General features: G+C 36.5%; 1 long non-coding RNA gene across 1 annotated transcript in view; it reads left to right on the forward strand.

Moving 5' to 3' along the window:
* The window catches only part of LOC120102314 (uncharacterized), a 47601-nt gene extending 39191 nt beyond the window's left edge, over nucleotides 1–8410 (forward strand). Inside the window, exon 3 of the long non-coding RNA XR_005503653.1 lies at nucleotides 8284–8410. This is a non-coding gene — a long non-coding RNA (uncharacterized LOC120102314). The remainder of the gene's footprint in view (nucleotides 1–8283) is intronic.
* Nucleotides 8411–25142: the final 16732 nt, after the last annotated feature.

Here is a 25142-nt window from a genome sequence, read left to right on the forward strand (position 1 = left end):
GGGGCTTCAGTACTTTTCTCCACCCAGTAGCAGAACACGTTCTCCTATCCCCCGACCCCTATCCTCTTTCCATCCCCTGTCCCTCTCTCCACCACCCCATTCAGGATATTTTCTAATTCTCTTCTAAACAATATGTCAATTTTCTAAAACAAAGATTAAAATGTATCAAAGTCTCAAAGACCCTAAATCAGGAATGTCCCTAGTCAAATGTAAGAGGACATATAGCAGAAGCAGAAACAAAAGTTTTAAATATCAGGCAATGTTTACATATCAGTTATCATGAGGAGTATTCCACATTACTTATAAACATTAGTAAAATAATATAAAGATTTGATGGAAAATCTTCAGATGACAGCTAATCACTGTCAGTTTGATCATATCTAGAATCAAGTAAAGCTAAACAGCTGGGCACACCCTTGGAAGTTCTCTTGATTGACTTATTTGAGGCTTGTGGAGGTAAATCAGTTGATAAAGTGCCTGTTATGCAAGTGTGAGGACTTGAGTTTGAATCTCTGTAGTACACATGGGACCTGGCATGAAGTTGTATACTTATCAACCTAGTGCTAAGGAGGTAGATGCAGGTGGCTCCTTGTGGTTTTTTAGTTGCTATTGTAACTAAATTAATGAGCAAAACATTTAGTGAGAGACCCTATTTCAAAAAGTAAGGTGGAGAGTAATTAAAAATTTTAACCAGTGTCTACCTGCAGTCTCCACAGACAAGCATATACATCTGTATATGCATTCTTGGACATACACACACATGAATATGTATACTTACATAAAAATTGATAAATAAACTAATATAAATATATCTTATAGCCTAGGCTCAAATAAAAGTATCTATTACAAAGGATCAACAAATTTGAAGACAGATGAATATCAATTGCCCTGTATGAACAACAGCGAGCTGGTTGGGAAAGTAAATAGACCTTGAAGGACTAAGGAGACATAACAAAGGAAATAACTTCTGTGTTACCCGAATTTTAGAAGGTGACAGCAGTTTACAGCCAGAATACAGCAAATACATAGGCAAATGCTAGCAGCAAACCACGGAACTGAGAACGGGACCCCCGTTGAAGGAATCAGAGCAAGGACTGAAAGAGCTTGAAGGGGCTCGAGACCCCATATGAACAACAATGTCAAGCAACCAGAGCTTCCAGGGACTAAGCCACTACCTAAAGACTATACATGGACTGACCCTGGACTCTGACCTCATAGGTAGCAATGAATATCCTAGAAAGGGCACCAGTGGAAGGGAAAGCCCTTGGTCCTGCCAAGACTGAACCCCCAGTGAATGAGATTGTTGGGGGGGAGGGAGGTAAAGGGGTAGGATGGGGAGGGGAACACCCATATAGAAGGGGAGGGATTAGGAGGATGTAGGCCTGGAAACCGTGAAAGGGAATAACAATTGAAATGTAAATAAGAAATATACAAGTTAATAAAGATGGAGGGGAAAAATTTAAAAAAAGTACTTTTTGCTCTTCTAGATGACCTGAATTTACTTCAGACCACACCTATCAGGTGGCATAGAATTCCCTCTAAATCTAGCTTCACAAGGGCTCCACAGGACACTCTCTTCTGGCTTCCAGAACTACTGCCTTCAATTAACAAACAAACACAAATGCACCATATATATGTGTACACACACATATTCATGTGTTCACACCCACCCAACCACCCACACACACACACACACACACACACACACACACACACTCTCCAAAAATGATTTTAGAAAGAACCGAAAAACAAAGAAAGATTGCAAAAACACTTCAAAAAATGGATTAAATTCCCAAACGTTACCAAAAAAATCACCATCTTGTATAGTCAACCCAAATAGACACACTCAGACAAATATTTTGCCCACAGATAACGTCTAAAAATGAGGGAAAATGCCCTACAAGCAGCCAGCAAGACATGATCCCATGCCTCACTACAGCTGAACACTTCAAATGATAGCTGCCTTCTCATAAGGCACCTTGTGGTCCATAGGGAAGTGACATAGAAGTTTTTCAAGTGCTACAAGAATTGTCAACAGTGCAAATTCCCTCAGCAAAATATTCTTTAGGAGCCAAGGTAAAAATCCAGCCGTGCTCACATACAGAAAACAAAAGAATCCTTCACGTGCAAAATGTCTTCTGAAAACCAAGTGAGTGAAATGTCTAAGCTAAAATGGAAGTGATGAAGGAAAAAAGCCAGATGGTGCAGCCTGAATCAGGAGCAATAGACACCATTAATGCAGACTTTCTCTATTCGGTTTTCAAATCATCATGGATGTCTCAAACAATAGCTGATGTAGATAATTCCTGTTGTTGAGATAATATACCCTGAACAATGCAGATTGAAAGGTAAGGGTTTTACAGTTTCAGAAGGACACAGCCCATCATAATGAAGTAAACAGAAATGGACAAATACAAGGCATAGTGGCAGGAGCAGGAACCTAATTGGTAATATTGTATCCAAACAGGGAGCAGACAATGAATTGGAAGTAGTCTCACCACCTGTCCCAGTGACCTACTTCTTTTGATCCTCTGCTTCTTAAAAGTGCTACAATCTTCCTAAATGGCACCACAAATTGGAGAACAAACATTCAAACATGAGCTTATGGGAGGCATTTCAAGCTCAAATTACAGCAATAGCCGAAAATATCTCACTCAATTCTTGATGTTCATAGAGTCTATATTTAGGGAAAGTATAAATAAAAGTCTAAATATCCTGAAGGAGTTAAAGTTCCACCTCAAAGTGGTAAAAAAATTTGAGTTGCTTTGAATATAAAATTGATTATCTTTGTTTTTTTTCTTAGACACTGCTTTTTCATCCAGTTTCTTTAACTTTGTGCTGGTTCGTTTTTGTCCTCTTGACACAAGCATAGGTCAAACTGAGACTAGAGAATCTTAAAATTAAGGCAATGCTTCCTTAAAATAGCCAGTATGCAAGTTGTTAGGATATTTTCTTAATTACTGATTAATGTAGGAGAGCCTCACCAAGTGAGGTGATACTACTGGTGCCTGTGTCTTCTTCAAATCTGTAAGACAGCAGGTTAAGTAAGCCCTGAGGAGAAATTCAAAAAGCATTGTTTCTCCATGGCTCTGCATTAGTTCTTACATTCAGGTTCCTGCCTTGAGTTCCTGACCTTCCCTTCCTTAGTAAAGAGCTTCAATTATAAGCTAAAATAAACCTTTTCCTCCCCAAGGTGCTTTTGGTCATAGTGTATCATCACAGCAACAGAAAGCCTAAGCAAGACAAAGTTGTTATTTGCAAACATGACCCAAATGTCATTTATTAATCTCAAAGTGCACTCATTCGTTTATTCATTTGTTTGTTCATTCATGCATCCATTTATTCATTCATGTGATCCTGGGGAATAGAACACACTGAGCTGCATCTCCACTTCTTCTGAACGTATGCAGCTCTTCTGGAAAACTACCATCAATCTGAATGCCACTCCTTCCCCCACACCATTAATCTTTGTGCTATTTATTTAGGAATGTAAATGTAAACATTATCCGGTTGATTTGCAACTGTAAAAGAATTAAGCATTCTGATAAGGTTTAAAAATAATCCCATTTACATTGTTGATCTGAATCCTCTGTTACCCTCTGATGATTGTGATAACCTGAGGTCTTGAAAACACCAAAAGAAATAAAAAAGAACCTGTGTCCTCTAGATATATTTGAATAATTTTCTTCACTCTCTGAACTGATGCAACTCTGACTCTCCTATACATTTTAAATAATAAATGATCTTACTATTTTAAGAAAAAGTCCATTCTAATGACTTTTACTCTTAAACAAAAATCCTTTAAGAATAAAATTATTTGTACTTCTCTGAAATCATATGATGGATTAAATCCAATTCTTCTTAACTTGATGTAAACACTTATTTTAGAGTTTCAACTGGAATGGGTGTCCTCATTGCTTTTTCAAGAAATTGAAAAATATATGTGGCTTATTAATATGCACCATGGCCTAGAAAGATGGATAAATAGTATAGAACACCTACTGTTTTTGCAGCTGATCTGCACATGACTGCTCACAATGTTCTGTTCCTCCAGGGAAAGGGAATCTGATGCACTCCCTTAACATTCATGGGCACTGCACACACATGCTATACATGCATGCACTTAGACATGCATAAAAATAGTTATTCATTAATACTTCCCCTAAAAGGTTTGGTTAGTAGATATTTATTTTTTCTGAAATAAGTAATACTAGTGAACAAATTTTGGCCCTGGTTTTTCATAAGAAAACTGAGATTATTATTATGTGATTCTGTTCTGTCCTATTAAAACACATTCTGAAGACATATTTGTGAGTGAGAGAATAAATAATACGTTGACACACAACAGATCATGTCACTCAAAGACTTGGTGTTGAAATTATAATGTCCAGATGGCAATGCAGAACAATAATAAATCACAGCTATCTATGGGGAAAATTAAATCTAATATCATCTACTGATAAAGTAACCGAAGTTCAAACCCTTCACCCAGAAAATTGATTTGATTGGACCAGATTTTAAACTTGAGGAGATGGAATGCGTGATGCCAGCAGTTGTATGGAGCAATCAAAAGACATTGGATGGGTTTATGACAAAACTGTGTGACTGTAATTATATCTTTGGTGGCATGCCCAAACAAGTCTTAAATTTGGCTTAATATGATAGGTGTTAAGTCACACAGCGGTGTCACTTACCAGCCACCAGATGTCTGATTGATTTTTACAGAATGGAATTCTCTGAAAGTTACATCACCCAATTATAGAGATGTTTCCTATTCAGCTCTCAATAAAAGAAGAGAAATGGTTTATTCAAAATACTTTTAAAATTGCTAAAGACTTCAATGTGCTCAAATACTCAGGTAGCAGAGCCTCCCTAGGCTTGCTGTTATTACTGGCATACTTAAAATACATAGATCATTAAAAGAAAAGGAATGCAGTAGTTCTTACTAAAAATGAAAACAACCATGATCAAAATCAGACTCAAATAAAAGATACAATTACATAACATAGTTCAAATACAGGCAATTAAAACACCACTCTCATCTTTCACTTAAAGTGACAGCTTATTCAATTAAATTGCTCAAATAATGAATGTACGTACGCACATCCGTAATTGGTTTAAATTTTTCCCTATTCTTGACGCAATGGATATTAGTTATAATGAATGGATTTGAACTTTGTACCTGTTTTGTTAGTCATTTTCTTGCTACTTGAAATATAGAGTTGAGGAATGGATACAGAAAATGTGCTACATTTGTACAATGGAATACTACTCAGCTCTTAAAAACAAATCACTTCATGAAATTCCTAGGCAAGTGAATAGAACTAGAAAACTATCCTGAATGAAGTATCCCAATCACAAAAGAACACACATGGTATGCATCCACTGATAAGTGGATATTAGCCCAAAAGCTCAGAATACCCAAGATACAATACACAGACCACATGAAACTCAAGAAGTAAGACCAAAGTATTGATGCTTCAGTTCTTCTTAGAAGGGGAAACAAAAATACTCACAGGAGGAAATATGGAGTTAAAGTTTGGCACAGAGACTGAAGGAAAGGCCATCCAGGGACTGTTCAAAGTGTGGCATCCATCCCATATACAAACACCAAATCCAGACAGTATTGTGGATGCCAAGAAATGCATGCTGACAGGAGCCTGTGAGATAGCTGTCTCCTGAGAGGTTCTGCCAGAGAGGAAGATGTTTGAAGCCAACCATTGAACTGAGAAGGGAGTCCCCAATGGAGGAGTTAGTGAAAGGAATGAAGGAGATGAAGGGGTATGCAAACCCATAAGAACATCAATATCAACCACCCATATACCCCAGAGCTACCAGATTAAACCACCATCCCAAGAGTACACTGGGATGGGTCTATGGCTCCAGCTACATAAGTAGCAGAGAGTGGCCTTGTCAGGATTGGATGGGAGGAGAGGCCCTTGGTCTTGTCAAGGCTTGATGCCCCAGTGTACAGGAATGTCAGGGCAGGGAAGTGGGAGGGAGTGGGTGGATTGGTTTGGAGCACCCTTATAGAAGCAGGGGGAGGAGAGATGTGGTAGCAGATTTCTGGAGGGGAAACTGGGAAAGGGGATAACATTTGAAATGTAAATAAAAGAAATACCCAATAAAAAAACCTTTACATTTCTTCACACTGGTGCAGACTTGAATCCATTCATCATTCATAGGGAACAAAATGATATCAAAATGATTCTAGCAGATATACTTTTCATTATAATGAGAGAATGAAATACTTTTGATTTACTTGATTCTGATTTTTGCCTGTATTTCTGTAGTCAAATGTTTAAAGGACTGTGTTACATTTATAAATCTATCTTTGTGTCTACTTTTATCAGTGGTGGCTTCTATGTTATGTGATTTTTAATAATTATTTTCTAGTTATTTTCTTGCTTCTCTGGAAAATGATAGATCTTCAACAATTTTTGTCTTCTGAAAAATAAAGGTATCATGTTTTGAAAAAAGAAATATATAGTTTAATTATGCGATATTTTAATTTGTGATATTGTGATATTTTTCTAAAATTTTATATTTTATTTTAATTGTGATGTATTTTGTGTTGATTTACAACAACATAAAATATGTGATAAAAATACAAAGGGCTTTGTTGGTTACTAAAATTAAAAGTATTAATGAGTCTGCAAATTTTGTTCTATAAGCATGTCTGAATTTCATAAAACACTCATAGAACATTCACAGATAATGAATTAGAAATACTACCCATAGCACTAAACCAAGAGAAGTCTCCCTCACAAGTCATAGCTTTCTTCCTAAATTGACTTCTATTCAAAATTTTGCTGCTGAATAAGATTTTTTTATATTTTTGTTTGTCTAAATGAAAATAAATTATGGTTTCTTTAAAGTTACTTTTGTTCATACCCTTCTTTTATAATTTTACATATCCAGTATACATGTGTGTGTGCCTTTGCTTTTATTTTAATACGTTTTTAAATGTATGTGTTATGGATGTGCAAATGTAAAGGCCAGAGAAGAAGGTCAAATCCTCTGGAGCTGGAGTTATAGGTGGTTGTGAATTAATCTTTTTGAGTTTTAAGAACCAAACTCAGATCCTATGGAAGAACATCGAATGATCATAATTGCTAAGCATCTTCTCCAGTCCTTCTCTCATTTGTTGGTGACCAACTGAATTACTTAGAAGGATAGTTGGTTTGATTTAGATCAGGACGACACTTTTCATTATCACCAACAACACATACTTTGATTATTTTCTTCTTGGATGTCATTTGATATGAATAATCCTGCCTAATTCTATTATTGAGGCTTTAGCAATACTATTGGGTATGCAGTGTCATAGAATGATAGCTCTGATATATGTTCATTATCTTTTTACCAGGCACAGAATAATGTTCATACCATGTTTGTTGGTCATGTGCAGTTTTAGTATTTGTAATGGCCTGTCTAAATTTTAGCACTTTTTCATTAGTTTGTCTTTCTTTAGTCTTTTTGGCTGAGTTGATAAATGACTATAAGTTGCCTTAATTTCTTTTGTTTAGTTACATGGGTGAACGTTCATGAAAAGACCTCCAACTTCCAAGGAGCCTTCTTCAAGACTGATTAGCTTATTATAGTGTTAATAATATGGAGAATAGATGTTACAAGCCCACAGCTATACTATCAGAGTAGGAGTTGATCTAAGTGAGAGAGTCATGGCATGGCAGCATGAGGGGCTGAAAGGAGTGGAGGGAAGAGAAATTGCAATAAAATATAATATATGAGGGGAAAAAATCCTCCCTGACCAAATTCCCTACACAAATAAATCTTCAAATCACATGATTTAGTTCAGCATAGTGTACTTGACAAAGAGCATTGAAGAGCAGGTGCCATGCTCTGTGAGACATCAGTGACAATGCACACTGGTACTTAACTCTCTGTCTCAGAGAAAGCTACAGGGCAATGGCTTGATTACTCCAGGATGTGAGATCTGATTTTGGAGAAGAGACTGCTCTCTTATGAATGAGCAAGCATGGATTACAACAAAAGTGTTAAACACAGGTTAACTTTATGTGTCCAACAAGTCAACATTTGGCTATTATGATTGGAGATATACATTGGTCCTCTTGATTGGATTCCAAAACTACCTCTGAAGTTCAATTTGATATTTCTGTGAGGTCGAGTTTTAGAGAAGAAACTCCTAACTGAACAATCCTTTAGAATGTGGGTCACATCATCCATTGGGGCTGGATAGAATTAAAAGTGGGTAATGGGAAAGGAACATTACTGTAGACACTTAATCCCTCTCCTTTCTAGGCATCACAATGGAAGCGTCTCTGTGCTGCCTTACCTCCCTCACCACAGTAGTCCAGAACCTCTGAAAAGATGAGTCCAGGTTAGTCTTTCTCTTGTCATAGTGGCCAAAGTTTAAGTACACTAATATACACTTAATAATTTTACTTTGCTTTTTGCTAATAGTTTGAAAAACTGCTAATTAAATAGTCTATAATCTATTCTTTTAATCATGTTTATTTGTCATATCTTTACATTTTGCCTATACAGCTTTTAAAATAACTTGAATTTTTTTGCTTTTTTCAAATAACTTATGATTTCTCATTTATTTATTTTTAAATTTTTACTTATGTATATGCATATGTGTGTATAGGAGTAAGTACATGTGTATATGCATGCATAGCTGCCCACAGAGGCCGGAAGAAGTCATCGGCCTCTTTGGAATTGGAGTAAGAGGTGGTTTTGTGCTGTGTGAATTGAGCACTGAGATTAAAAATCTCATCCTCCTGAAAAAACTTTCAGGTCATAACTTCTGAGCCAGGCTCTCAGGAGTCAACTTGTTCTACTTTTAGTTTATCGTGTGAGCTATCTCTCACCAACCTCCTTAAATACCTTATTATTTTACTCTAAAATATGATTTTGGCTTACTTTCTCACATAACTCAAATGAGTATAATAGTACTGATATTGCTTTGTTTGTATGTACACTTTACCCATGTTTCTGTTTGGATATCCTAAAGCACGTTCACATTTTAAATGAAATTTTAATCAATTTATTTATTTATTCATTTACATTCCAAATGCTGCCCTCTTCACAAAATCATATGTCTTCTGCTTCACCTCGGAAAGGATAGGACCCCACTGGGTATCTAACTACCATGGCTCATCAAGTCTCTGCAGGACTAGGTGCATCCTCTCCCACTGAGCCCCCACAGGGAGCCCTTTGAGGAAGGGGATTTCAGAGTTAGGCTACAGCTCTAGGGATAGCACCATCTCCATTTGATGGGGGACATGCATGGAGACTGAGCTGCTCACCTGCCACATATATGCCTGGGGCCTCAGTTCAGCTAGTGTATATGGTCATTGGTTTGTGACTCAGTCTCTGAGATCCCCAAGGGGGTTGGGTAAATTGACTCTGATGGTATTCCTCTGGAGGCCCTATCTTCTCCATGGCCTTCAATCCTTCCCCCAAATCCTCCATAAGAGCCTTTGCCCTCCATCTAATGTTTAGCTGTAGGTATCTGCATCTGTTTCATTCAACTTCTGGGTAGAGCTCTCAGAGGACAATATTGCTAAGTTCCTGTCTGGAAGCATAACAGAGTATCATTAATAGTGTCAGAGCTTGGTGCTTGCCCATGGGATGGATCTCAAGTTGGGCCTCTTAAATGGATTTTTAACAGATGTATTTCAGCTTTTAAAGTGTGTGTGTGTGTGTGTGTGTGTGTGTGTGTGTGTGTGCATGCATGTGCATGTGCATGTGTCTGTTCTTGTATGGGTTTTTGCACACGAGTGCCTGTGGAGGTCAGGGGCATGGGATACCCTGGGGCTGGAGTTACAGGTTGCTGTTTATCCCCATGTTTGGAGCTGGCCATTGATGTCATGTCATCTGCATGAGCAGTCCAAACCTTTGTTCACTGTCCTGTTTCATTAGTGTTTCCTTTCACCTGTCAAAAACATTATCAGCAAAGTCCCAGCTGAGTAAAAATATTAAGTTTCAAAATTTAATGTTATCCAACTTTTTCTGGAAATTAGATTATTTTATTAAAAATTAGTTTTAATTATCTGGGAAAACATTCCATCTGTTCTCTTGGATATATTAACTCCTGTGTGGTGAAGCAGCCAAGTGTATTACATACAATTTTATGTTATTACTGGATCTACAATTGACTCATTAATAAATTATAAATCCACCATTGCTCTAAGGATGTGTTCAACTACTGTATATTGTAGGGCATTTCCTGGCAGCAGAGGTAGTTTATAGTGGAGATTTGAGGTAATAATTTATAAACTTTGAAAGTGAGGTGAAGTATGGAATGTAAACATAATTTATTGGATTTCTAAATGCGTGAAGGTGGATCCTCACTTATCTTCTTTTATTTTTTCTAATTTACAAAATCATGATTTCCTGAAGTTCACATAGGGCTGGTGAGAACTTTTCTAGTAGTAATTGGAATAAATTGCCTTTATGGGCCTTATATCTTACTCTGGTGATTAAAGCATGCTAATTTCTGATGTTGGAGTTCTGAAAGTGATTTGGAACTGAGCGTATTATTGAGAATAAATATGACTTAGGCATTAAAACCAGGAAAACAGCACTGGCCTTGAGTCTAGATAGCAATCAAGACATGTGCAATGTCAAGGGTAAATGTGTGTAGCTTGTACAATAAGAGCCTTAAGGACAACACATTCAGTTTCAGAACTTGTTTATTAGTGAGGTTTGATTAATTTGCTATTCTTCATTTAAGACTAGAAAATCATATTTTGCATTGAGCATTTACTTATTTATTGTGTGTAAGTATATGTACACATGTGTCCAACAGTCAGAAAAAAATGTGTGAGTCTTTTACTATGTGAAACCCCGGGTCTCAGGTAATAAGTTTTGAAGACAAGCGCCTTTACAAATGAGCATATCTTGCATCCAAGAAAAATGTTTAACTGTGTAGTTATACTCCCATGTAATGTCATGCGGGGGTTGCAGGACAGATGATTCTAAGAGGTGTAAAATCGAGTTTACTTAGTCTAAAGAAACTACACTAAATCCCACACTCCAAAATTTATTGGAATGCCAAAACTTTGTGAGAAAGGAGATCATGGGAAGATTCTCATTAAATTTTCCCTATGTATTATTCCTTCTTCCTATGGCAAAACACCTGACAAAAGCATAGTAAGAAATAAAAGTTTCTTTGTCTCATCATCATGAAGCAGTAGCCCTGGAAACTATTGTTAGTGGTATCTTCAGCTGTGACGCAGGAAGAGATAACCACTAGTGATTCACTCATTTTATCCCTTCCCAATTGCATTCAGTTTAGTTCCTGAGATGACGACATGATACCATCTACAACTGTTGGGAAACACAGTCAAAGTCATTCCCAAAATATGCTCCTGGAAATTCTATGTCCAGGCTAGTTGGGAAAAAAGATTCACCCACTTCAGGTAGTGCTTCTATTCATTTTTATTGGATATTTTCTTTATCTATATTTCAAATGTTATTCTCCTTAACAGTGTCCCCTCCAGAACCCACCTATCCCACTCCCCACCCATGCCTCAATGAGGATGCTTACCTTCCCACCCAAATACTCCTTCTGGTCTCCCCATCCTGGCATTCCCTTACACTGGGGCATCAAACCATCACAGGACCAAGGACCTCTCTTCCCATGGATGCCTGGCATGACCATCCTCTGCTACATATGCAGCTTGAGTCAAGGGTCCCTCCATGTCTACTCTTTGGTGGATGGTTTAGTCTCTGGGAGCACTGGGGTCTCTGGTTGGTTGAAATTTTTGTTCTTCCTAAAGAATTGCAAACTCCCTAAGATAGCCCAGTCCTTTCTCTAACTCGTCCATTGGGGACCCCCGTTCTCAGTCCAATGGTTGCCTGTAAGCATAGGCCGCTGTATTTGTAAGGCTTCGGCAGAGCCTCTCAGGAGACAGCTATATCAGACTCCTGTCAGCATGCATTTGTGGGGGATCCACAATAGTGTCTGGGTTTGGATTCCCATGGGTGGCAGTCTATGAATGGCCTTTCCTTTAGTCTCTGCTCCAAATTTTGATTCCTTATTTCGTTCTTTGAGTATTTTATATTGAAGTATTCTACACTTTGGTCTTTCATCTTCTTGAGCTTCATGTGGTCTGTATCTTGGGCAATCTGAGCCTTCGGACTATTATCCAATTATCAGTGAGTATATAGCACATGTGTTCTGTTGTGATTGGGTTACCTCACTCAGGATGGTATTTTCTAGTTCCATGCATTTACCTAGGAATTTCATGAAGTCATTTGTTTTTAATAGCTGAGTAGTATTCCACTGTGTAGATGTACCACATTTTCTCTATCCATTCCTCTGTTGAAGGACATCTGAGTTCTTTACAGCTCCTTGTTATTATAAATAAAGCTGCTATGAACATAGTGGAGCAATTGTCCTTGTTATATGTTGGAGCATCTTTGGGCATATGCCCAGGAATGGTGTATCTAGGTCAACAGGTATGTCCAGTTTTCAAAGGAGCTGCCAGATTGATTTCCACAGTCGTTGTAGCAGCTTGCAATCTCACCAACAATAGCAGAGTATCCCTCTTTCTCAACATCCTCACCACTATCAGTTGTCACCTGAGTTTCTGATCTTAGCCATTCTGACTGGTATTAGATGGAATCACAAGATTGTTTTGATTTGCATTTCCCTGATGACTAAGGATGTTGAAAACAAATTTTAAGTGCTTTTCGACCATTTGATATTTCTCGGTTTAGAATCCTTTGTTAAGCTGTGTATCCTGTTTTTTAATAGTTATTTAATTTTCTGGAGTCGGGGGCTGGAGAGGTGGCTCAGTGGTTAAGAGCACTGACTGCTCTTCCAGAGGTCCTGAGTTCAATTCCCAGCAACACATGGTGACTCACAACCATCTGTAATGGGATCCGACGCCCTCTTCTGGCACACAGGTGTACATACAGATAGAGCACTCATACATTAAATCTTTAATTTTCTGGAGTCTAACTTCTTGAGTTCTTTGTATATATTGGATATTAACCCTGTACTGGATGTTTTCCGAATTTGTTTGTTGTCATTTTATCCTATTGACAGTGTCCTTGGCCTTAAAGAAGCTTTGTAATTCTATAAGGTCCAATTTGTTGGTTCATAATTTTAGAGCATAAGCCATTAATGCTCTGTTCAGGAAAGTTGCCCCTGTACCCATGTGTTCAGGGATCTTCCCCACTTTCTTCTGTGTATCTGCAAGTTTTAGTGTATCTGTAGTTTTCTGTGGAGGTTCTTGATCCACTTGGACTTGAGCTTTGTACAAAGATATAAGAGTGAACTGATGTGAATTCTTCTACCTGCTGACCTCCAGTTGAACCAGCACCATTTGTTGAAAATGCTGTGTTTTTTCCATTGGATGGTTTAGCTTCTTTGTCAAAGATCAAGTGACCATAGGTGTCTGGGTTCATTTCTGAGTTTCAATTCTGTTCAACCAATCAATACCATGAAGATTTTACTACTATGGCTCTGTAATGCAATTTGAGGTCAAGGATGGTGATTCCCTCAGAAGTTCTTTTATTGTTGAGAATAGTTTTCTCTAGCCTTAGTTGTTTTTTTTATTATTATTCCAAATGAATTTGCAAACTGCTCTTTCTAATTCTATAAAGAGTTGACTTGGGATTTTGATGGGGATTGCATTGAATCTGTAGATTGCTTTCCAAAAGATGGCAACGTTTACTACATTCTGATAATCTATGAGCACAAGAGATCCTTCCATCTTCTGAGATCTTCATCAGTTTCTTTTTTCAGAGACTTGAAGTTCTCATACAGATCTTTCACTTGGTTAAAATCAAACTGAGTATGTTTGGTTAAAATCAAACATTTTTGTTAAGTCTAGGCTTTTGTAGTAGGATGTGGTAATTTTTTTTAATTTCATCAGTTTCTGTTATTATATCTATCTACTTTCTCATTTTTGATTTTGTTAATTTAGATACCTTCTCTGAGTCCTCTGGTTAGTCTGGGTAAGGGTTATCTTTCTTGCTGCTTTTCCCTAAGAACCAGCTCCTGGTTTTGCTGAATCTTTGTATAGTTTTTTTTGTTTCTACTTGGCTGATTTCAGCCCTGAGTTTGATTACTTCCTGCCATGTGCTCCTTCGGGTGTATTTGCTTCTTTTTGTTCTAGTGCTTTTAGGTGTGCTGTCAAGCTGCTGGTGTATGTTCTCTCCAGTTTTTTTTTTTTTTTTTGGAGGTACTCAGAGCTATGACTTTTCCTCTTAGCACTGCTTTCATTGTATCTTATAAGTTTTGGTATGTTGTGCCTTCATTTTATTAAATTCTAAAAAGTCTTTAATTTCTTTATTTTTTCTTCAACCAGAATATCATTGTGTAGAACATTGTTCACTTTCCATATATATGTGGGTTTTATGTCCTTTTTGTTATAATTGAAGACCAGCCTTACTCCGTGATGATCTGATAGGATGCATGGGAATATTTTAATCTTTTTATATCTGTTGAGGCCTGTTTTGTGACCGATTATATGTTCAATTTTGTAGAAGGTACCATGAGGTACTGAGAAAAAGTTATAATCTTTCATTTTATAATGAAATGTTTTATAGATATCTGTTAAATTCATTTGGTTCATAACTTCTGTTCATTTCTCTGTGTCTCTGTATAGTTTCTTGTGTCCATGATCTGTCCATTGATGAGAGTGTTTCATTAATATAGGGGTTCTTGCATTTGGAGCATAGATATTCAAGATTGAGGATTCATCCTGGTGGCTTTTTCCTTTGATGAAAATGAAATGTCTTTCCTTATTTTGATTATAAATCAGAATCTTTCATTTCAGGTGTGATAGTATATCCAGAACTTGCTTTAATGGGAGAACTGGGTTCTGATGATGCCCAGTAGCCTTGGTTTCTGTTCTTCTGCTCTTTTGCTTGCCTCTCATCATCTAGTTATCTCTAGTGCTACCTCCCCTTGCTGTCTCTGACTGGACCCTGTCCCACATGTGATCCTGGTTTTGTAAGAACTCCTCAGTGTCCAGCTGTCTCTTTGATCCTTTGATCCTTTGATCCTGTGATTCTGTGATCCTGTGATCCTGTAATCCTGTGATCCTGAGATCCTTGGTTTGTCCGAGCTCCTGGAAATCAAGCTGCCTCTGGTATCCTGAAATTCTCATGTAAACAAGCTTCTAGTCTTATGCTTAGAAATATCTCTCTGTTCTTGTATGACAGATACCAAATTTTTATGATGCGATAGGCTACCATTATTGTTTTTATTGTTGTTTTATTATTATTATTGTTAGTCTAATCATTGGCTAGTTGATGTTGTTATTGCTATTATTATTATTATTATTATTATTACTTATTATTATTATATCAACACCAGTTTGTCACATCATATTTGTTGTAATTACATTAATTACACAAACTATTTACACAGCTCTTCTTAATATGCTTAACAGCTATGTTCAGCTTTCTTCTAGTATGCCTTGTTTTTCTGTCATTCTTGATATTGACTTAATTACCACACAAATCCATTTTTGGAAGGGGAAATAAATTGAGTTGGAATGTCATTCTACTTCAAGATTCTTATGATTATCAACAGAAACTTGTTGACTTTTTATGAGAGTCTACTTTAATTCATAGTAGGAAATATGGGAACATACGAGTCGTTTGGGGAACATACTACAATATATACCTCATTTCAAATGATATTTTCACTTTATTTAGTAAAAATAATTTACTTAAATTATTTGTTACTTTCTATTAAAAGACTTGAGAAAAGTATGTGTTTCCGATATTCTTTACCCCATCTCCATACTCCCTTTCCTCCATCGGTCATCTCCCACTGTCACCTGATCTTTCCTACCTCATTTCCTTTGTAAACTTTTATTTTTTCATTACCTAATATTAATCTGTCATGTTTGCTCTTCTAGGTTTTTAGATTTCACTCTACTTATATCTATTTACAAATACATATGCACATATACATTAAGTGGTTGCCTCCTCATATGATAATTAACATTGTTATTATGTCCTGAGTTTATGTCAGGTGATTTAATACTTTACTTTCAATTCCTATGTATGGTTTCCATTTCAAACACTTAAATATTATAAAAAGCAGAAGAGGTTAATACTGTGTTTATTCATTCATGATAATGAATTTATATTTGGTTGATGTAAAATTTAAATACTATTTAATCGATGTTTCTTAAATATTTTTATATATTTTATTTACATTTGATCCTTTATTTGGGGTACTTGATATGATAACTTAAGAAAAAAATAAAATTTCAACACAATTAAATATATCCTTTAAAATTTTTCAGCACAATACCAGAAAGCTTTATGGTTTTATTTTGTTGTTTTGCTTTCCTATGGAGGTAATGGGAAAGGTATTGAGAAGGAAAGCTAGTGTTTCTACTAAATTCCTTTATCAATTTAAGGCAAAAATGTTTCCAGATTTTAAACTACCAGTTAAAAAGCCAATTCCATACCGTACACAAAATTTTGTATATCCATTTCAGTATAGTTTTCATGATATTCATCATATTATAACTTCATAATCATCATCCTTGGCTGTCCAAACTGAGTATTTATCCTTCCGCAGTCTTGTGAAATAGGGCAAAATTGTAATGGGCCAATTTTCTTTAGATTATTATTCAATGCCTATTTTTGAATGCAAACACAGGAGAATTTGATGCACACATGGACTTATCATTACACAGTTTACAGTTGGCACATGCATATGCATTTTGCTTTTTACCAGAACTGAATAAATATATCACAACCTAACTAATGAATTTTTAGGCCATTTATTGATAAACAGACTTCCCAGCAGTCCCAACATTTTCCTCATGACTAATGCAAAAGAGAAGAGGAAAAGAAGTATATTTAAATGGCTGTTGCTTTTTCTCCTCTCTTTTTTTCAACATAATGTTTTTGATATGTTAAGGTAGCAACCTATAAACATAGGTATATGTGATTACGTTTTGATCCTTCATATTCTTTAGAGTATTGCTGCTTCCAGTTTCAGTTAAAAGCAGGTTAAGGGTCAAATACAAAGCCTGTATGCCCTTTGCTTTCATTGATCCTGCTTACTAATTCATAGATAGAATGGGCTTACTTTATTTCTATTTCATGATTTGCTAAATCACTACAGTTCTGTGTCACTGAATTTCTGCACACATGAGGCATTATAAATATTGTTTTGCAGTGAGGTGTGGAGTAAGAAAAAGCAGACATCTTTATAGTACACATATCTTCTCACATAAACATTTGTTCAGCCATTCTACCAGACATGATTTAAAATTTCTAAGTTCAGAATAAAACAGTAAAGAATTTCCTCATGGTCAGGCTAGACAGATATCTCAGTGACTAGGAGTATGTACTACTTTTCCAGAAAACTGATTTTGATTTCTGACGTGGAGGGCCTCAGAGTCTCTGTAAGTGCAGATCCTGGGGCCTGATGGCTTCGTCTGGCCTTGGTGAGTATCCAGAAACATGTGCGCGGTAAACAGAGTTATCAGTAAACATACACATAAAAATATATTTCTAAAATAATATCTTGCCAGTTTTATCTTTAAAACTCTGGAATTTCTCTCCACAAACTCTCAGGACATGCTTCTACTTCTTCACTTGGCTCTCGAATGCATTCTGCTTTTATAGAAACTTTTCCAAGACAGATTTACTTACCATTTCTTATTCACATTCTACCCTGTGATTATCCATATTAATGTATATTTCTAGAAAGTGCTATTTGCTGGCTTTTCTCCTTCACCCCATTCCTTTGTTCTATCATTCTTATTCCTCAAATATGCACTAAATATTAGATAACTTTCACTCTTTTAGCAGTTCACTATTGACACCTCTCTTCTGTCTATGAATGCTATAAGAATGTCAATATCTGTATTTTTGGCTTTAGACAGAGACTCACTATGTAACGTAGGCAATCCTGGTAACTCATATTTACCCTAAGGTGGCCTTGAATTCATGATCTCTCTTCCTTTGTCTTTAATATGCAAGGATGATTGACTATGCAGTCTTTAAAATACTCCATTTAATGTCTGGGTGCAGTTGTCAGAATATGCATCATGCCTGACTTCACCTTTAGCATGGATACTTATAATAATCTGAGGAACAACTTTGGTCTACTGTATGTGCTACTAATTTTTAATCACCAAATATAATGTCTGATACATTAAAATTGTTCAACATTTTATTATGAGACAATTTTTTCTAATGTGTCAAGATTAGCCTCAAATTCAACAACCTGCTGCTACATCCTTAAATAACTAATCCTAAAGGAAAGTGCCACTGCTCACAGTTCAATAAGTACCAACCAATGAGTACATTGGAGGGACCCATGGCTCCAGCCGCATATGTAGCAGAGGATGGCATTTTTCAGAATCAATAGGAGGAGAAGCCCTTGGTCCTGTGAGGGCTCATTTCCATAATGTAGGGGAATGCTAAGGCATTGAGGTGGTTGTGGGTGGCTGGGAGTGGGTGGTAGTGGGAGCATCCTCATAGAAACAGGGAGAGGAGGAGAGGGCATTGGAGAAGGGGAAAAGGGGATAACATTTGAAACATAAATACATTAAATATCTAAGAAAAAGAAAATTAAAAATATTAGTGAATAACTAAAATATTTAAATATTAAATAAAAATCTAAAGGGATACTTTAGTTATAATTACAAAGATAAATCTAAAAAGTGCAACTTTACTCATGTATGCAGCACCCTTTAAGTTATCTGTAATCATATAGATATATTACATTACAAATATAATACTAAGGCATTTTTACAAAAACATTATTCTTACAGTTTTTACTTACGAGGGGGCTTGGCATTTTATTTTATAAACTGAGGTATAACTTTGATTAAACAATAATTATCTCTCAAAATAAAATTATATAATAAAACCATGTCTTCAAGACAAATCAGAATATTCACACATGGACACACAGCAATTGTGATAGCATGCATTAACCTTTCACAAACTGAAGGAAAAGGAAACATAGAAACTAAACCCCACCCCTAGTTGAGGACACAGTCATAATCAATAGCTTTTGGGAAAGCAAAAGGAAGGGTGGTTTTCCTTGAGGATGTGGTTCCTGGTAAGTCAACCACACACCAAAGGAAAGCCACATGTCCAAGACTCTATACCCAGCACTAATTAGACTGAGTTTAAAAGATACCATTAAATTGAATATTAAATGGGAGGTAGATTTGGGATAAGTTGATGGAAATGAATATAATCAAAATATATGGTCTGAAACTCTCAAAAATAATAAATTAAACTAAAAGTCACTATTTCGAAGAAGTTTTCCAAACTGCATTGGTAATTTTGCTTCTATGTGATGAACACATTATCAAAGGTAAAGGCCATAAAGTTTTTATTATAACACTTATAACATTAAGTTATACAATAGGAAAACTGGCAGTCAGTCCTGACAATAATATAATAAAAGATTTTTAGCTAATATCTTTAATTTTTTGTAAAATACAAGTTCTGTAAGATTAACAAGATGGATTTGAATTCAAGTCTGACTTTTTCCCTAAAACCCAGATACCAACTTAATGGTCTTTAAAAAAATACTGTCAATAGGTAGAAAATACACTTTTGTAAAGTTACAAAGATCAAAATACTTATGCATTTTAACTCAGTATAAATCTTTAAATTTATATATTTTGCATTTTATTCATTATTTTATTTATTTACATTTAAAATGTTATTTCCTCCTTCCCAGTTTTTCCTCTGCAAAATCCCCATCCTATCCCCTTCCCCCTGCCTCTATGAGGGACCTCCCCCACCCATCCACCTACCCACACCCACATGAGTCATCGAGTCTTCTTCAATGGACCAAGGGCTTCTCCTCCCATTGCCAGATAAGGCCATTCTCTGCTGCATAAGCAGCTGGAACCATGAGTTTCTCCATATGTACTCTTTGGTTGGTGGTTTAGTCCCTGGAAGCCTGGGGAGTATGGTTGGTTGATATTGTTGTTCTTCCTATGGGGTTGGAAACCCCTTCAGCTCCTCCATTCCTTCCCCTAACACCTCCATGGGTCCCCATGCTCAGTCCGATGGTTGGCTGTTAGCATCCACATCTGTATTGGCCAGGCTCTGGCTGAGCCTCTTAGGAAACATCCATACCAGGCTCCTGTCAGCAAGTGCTTCTTGGAATCAACAATAGTGTCTGGGTTTGGTGACAGCAGATGGAATGGATCCCACGTGGGGCAGTCTCTGGATGGCCTTTCCTTTAGTTTCTGCTCCACTCTTTGTCCCTGCATTTCCTTTAATCTGGAACAATTCTGTACAAATAATTTTGAGATGGGTTGCTGGCCCCACCTGTCAACTGGGGGCCATGCCACTGGATTTAGTCTCTACAGGTTCTCTCTCCCCTTTGTTGGATATTTCATATAATGTCATCCCAGTTAGTTCCTGGGAGCCTCTTGCTTTCTTGGTATCTGGGACTTTTGGTAGCTACAACCAGTTCCCCATTCCACACTGTTACACACCTCTGTTCAATTTCCTGATCATGCTCCTTTTTAAAAAAAATGGCCTTTAAATTCTATCTCACACCAGTCAGAATGGCTAAGGACAAAAATCCAGGTGACAGAAGATGCTAGTGAGGATGGGGAGAAAGAGGAACACTCCTCCACTGCTGGTGGGATTGTAAGCTGGTACAATCACTCTGGAGATCAGTCTGGTGGTTCCTCAAAGGATACATGCTCTTTTATGCTCATAGCAGACTTATTTATAATAGCTACAAGCTGGAAACAACCCAGATGTCCCTCAATAGAGGAATGAATACAGAAAATGTGGTAGATTTACACAGTGGAATACTATTCAGCTATTAAAATCAATGACTTCATGAAATTTTTAGGCAAATGAATGGAACTCGAAAACCTGAGTGAGCTAATCCAGTCACAAAAGAACACACATAGTATGTACACACTGATAGGTGTATATTAGACAAAAAGCTTGGAATACCTATAATACAACTCTCAGACCATATGAAGTTCATGAAGAAAGAAGACCATAGAGTAGATGCTTCAGTCCTACTTAAAAGGGGGGAAAAAAGCAATCACTGGAGATAGGGGGAGGGGAAAAGGGGACAGAAAAATTTATTTTCATATGCAAAGAAAATCACTCATTTAAACATAAAAATATGGCTGACAATATTCTATTCCACTATTGCTTTAGAAAAACTGTGTGTGGGTGTGTGTGTGTGTGTGTGTGTGTGTGTGTGTGTGTGTGTGAGTGTGTGTAACATTAGTTACCACACATGTGTGCTGTAAACCAAATTCTGGTCCCTGCAATAGCAGCAAGTACACTGAACCACTAAGGCCCTTTCCAGCTCCCATTTAACTTGTTCCTTGAAACAAGACACAGGTTGACAATTTATTTAGTTTCAATTAGTGGCATGTAAAATTTCATCCTTCTTGAGGTTTGAAACTTGCAATGTATTTTTTTTAATTAAAGAAATATCCTTCTACTGGCTACCCCAGACAATGCTAGATGCCAGGGAACTGACAGCCTCCCAGAACCCAATGGGAATGACATTAACAGAAATACCAAACAAAGGGTCGATAGAATCTGTAGAGATCAACTCCATTAGATAAACACAGCTCCCAGATGAGGGACGGGGCCATTTAACCATCTCAAAAATTTTAACCCCAAAATTTTCTTGTCTAAAGGAAAAAAAGGCAGGGACAAAATGGAGCAGAGACTGAAGGAAAGGCCACTCAGAGACTGTCCCACTTAGGGATCCATCCCATCTGCAGATACGAAACTCCAATGCTATTGTTGATGCCAAGAAGCACTTGCTGACAGGAGCCTGGTATGGCTGTCTCCTGAGAGGATCTGTCAGCACCAGACTAATAAAGGTATAGGTACTCACCTCCACCCACTAGACTGGGATACCAATGGAAAAGCTAGGAAAAAAACTGGAGAAGCTAAAGGGGTTTACAATCCTATAGGAAGAATAAGATCAACTAACCAGATTCCCCAGAGCTCCCAGGGACGAAACCACCAAAGAGTATACATGGAGAGTTGCATGGCTCCAGCTATATATGTAACAGAGGACAGCCTTATCTGGCATCAGTGAGATGGGAGGCCCTTGGTCTTATGGAGGTTTGATGCCCCAGTTTAGGGGGATGCTAGAGCAATGAGGCTGGAGTGGGTGAGTGGGTGAGTGTGTGGAGAAAAAAAAACCTACAAAGGGGAGAAAGGATAGCATGGGATTTTGTGGAAGGGAACCAGGAAGGGGTGTATTATTTGAAACGTAAACAAATAAAATGATTTTTTTAAAAAAGAAAGAGAAAAAAGAAGTATCTTCATGTGTGGATCTGTCTTTATTTAATCAGCTTAAAGAGTTTTTATATGTCTCCATATGAAATAGTATTTAAAAATCTACATGTTTTTCAAAATGCATGTTGCATAATGATGCTTAATTTTCATTTGTACATTTACTTCAAGAGGTAATACCTCCATTCCATTTGATTTCATTAAGGCAAATTGTTGCTAAATGACGATTCAGTATGTGAACTTTTTGGTCAATTTTTAAGAAGACTAAGTTAAGAATGAAGGAAGACTATGGCTATGTAAAATCTCCATCAAACACTGATATACTGTGCTGTGCTGTGCTCAGGATCTGCTTTTTCTTCTTTATATCCTCCACAAGCTCTGTTTTTATTCATTCCAGGAAAGAGGGGTTTTCTATACTGACTTTGTGTGTGTGTGTGTGTGTGTGTGTGTGTGTGTGTGTGTGTGTGTGTGTGTGTGCGCGCGCGCGCGTAAAGGTAATTGCATGCTACAGCATTCCTGTGGAAGCAGAGGACACCTTATAGAATTTTGTTCTCTTCTATTCTGATGGGTCCAGTGATTTAACTCAGGTCATTAAAGTCTCTATTCCTGAGCTACCTCATCGGATCCAAGGTACTAATTTTACAGCTCAATTTTATAAGTTGTATGTTACTAAAACAAATTTATAAATTTTATTTGTTTAGCCTTAAAGGAAAAGTACTAAAGTTACCCATTTTTCTTTAGTACTTTTCCCAGCTAAATTCATTTGTATAAATAATTTGTATATATAATATGTATGTATTTGTATGTGTATCACATTATTTATATAACACCTTAATGTATAACCCATAAAAAGACAGTTGTCTTTCACCTACTCAAACAAAGAGCAAAAATTCATCCATGATTGATCTGTCCACCTTGCACAATCCATACAAATATCTTAATAGTAGTAAAGTTTTGCTTGTAAAATTCATATATCACAGAATGTGAAGCTATAACAAGATTCATCCACAGAGACACTGAAATGACATGCTGTTCTAGCTCCCTGCTTCCAGAAGCTGTTTCTAGAGACTCAGAATAGCTTCAGGAATAGCTTGTGATTCCAGATGACCTTGGTTCATCCCGCCGTCCACATGATCTAATCAGACCTCAGTCAAACCCTGAACCTTCTAGGCATATAAAGACTGGATAACAGGTGCTAAAGCTGCTTTCTTAGTTCTAACTGATTTTTCTAATTTTCTTATCTCTCTCTACCCCATGAATTTATATGTCTATGTGTATGGATGCATGTACATGTACATGTATATGTATGGGTATGTCCATGTGTATGTATATGTATGTATTCATTGCCCCATTCAGCAGGAAGAAATCATGGAGATTTGTCATCCCTATTCCTTGAGTTTGAGTGTCTGGTTATGGTTATTGTATAAATTATAGATAGATTGTCATTTTTCAGGGATAATTTGGAAATGGCCATAATTTTGAACAAGAAGGAAACTAAATAGAGACCTTAGACTAGGAGATTTTTTTCCTCTTCTCTATCCTTTCTTTTTTAGGGAAATAAGGGGATTGAAAAGAAAAAGGGTCATAGAGTAATATTACAAGAAATTATATATATGGGATGGCTTCCAAATTTATTTTTAGAGCAATTATAGTCAGAATCTTAGATTGGTAGAAATTTTTATAATTGGTGCAAAATTGAAGTTATAATTTCTTACATTGATACAGAATTTATATATTGATACAGATTTATGGTTTTCATTGGTATAAATTTTTATATTGATAAAAATTTGAAATTAATATTATTGCCTTTAGATAGGCATTATGCCTATGCAAGTCATTAAAGATTACAAGGCTCAGACCCAGTCCTTCTAATAATTGCTATGCCAAACTGTTTAGGATGATTAAATATTGCAAGTTAAGGGCCATATATTAAAGTCATTGTTATATTAGATTCTGATTTAACTATAATATTGTGTTTTCAATATTATTCAAATAGAAATTGCTAAGAGTAATTAAGGTTTAACACTTCAGAAGTACTATGTATAGATAATCTTCAAAAGCAACAGAAATTCACAGAATATGACATTTAAAAATCATTGCATTAATAACAGATTTTTTTGACTAGGAGACATGATGGTTCCTGACAGCACCCCATATACAATTTAAAGAAGATATTGAACATCAAAACCTCCATATGGATTTGCTCTAATTGTGGCAAGGTAGTTACTGGGCAAAAATCCCTAATCCACCTACAGACAAAACAAAGAAACAAATGACCAAACAAAGAAACTGTTCAGGAAAGATCTCAAGATGTGAGATAGTTGACAGTTTACCTCTGGCAAGACAGGGTAAGCTGCTCCTTCATAATTCCTGCTTCACTTAAGGTCTATCAGATGGTTCTGGGCCCAAAAGCTGAAGACAGATGCTCTAATGTTTTGAGGAATAGGAGACTGTCCAGTCAGCTAGCTATCTATAAATTGTTTAAGTTTTTGAAGTTATGTTTTTGTACTTCCCATATATTCAAGTCATATTTAATTCATTCTTGGATCTCTGATGGGTTTAAGGACTAGTTATAGTCTCATAATCAATTTGTTTAGCATTAGGAAATTGATCTAGATTTGGTTTTCAGGTAATAAGGTGAGCTAAACCCAAAACAAAATTCATATGTAGAATTGTAAATTCTTTAAGTTATGATAAATGTTAGAGTAATGCACCTAAGTTGACAAAATTGATGGACTGGATGTTATTAGTGTCCTTACAGTTTATGTAGCTCTTATAGCTATGTTCAATATTTGTCTGAGAAAAAATGCCTTTTGAATAGACTAAAAAGGGGAAGGAGGGTTGTCTAATGCTATTTATATTATGTTAATTTAGTCCACAAATTATATGGACAT

The sequence above is a fragment of the Rattus norvegicus genome, chromosome 4, assembly GCF_036323735.1.
Source record: "Rattus norvegicus strain BN/NHsdMcwi chromosome 4, GRCr8, whole genome shotgun sequence".
Classification (NCBI taxonomy): Eukaryota; Metazoa; Chordata; class Mammalia; order Rodentia; family Muridae; genus Rattus; species Rattus norvegicus.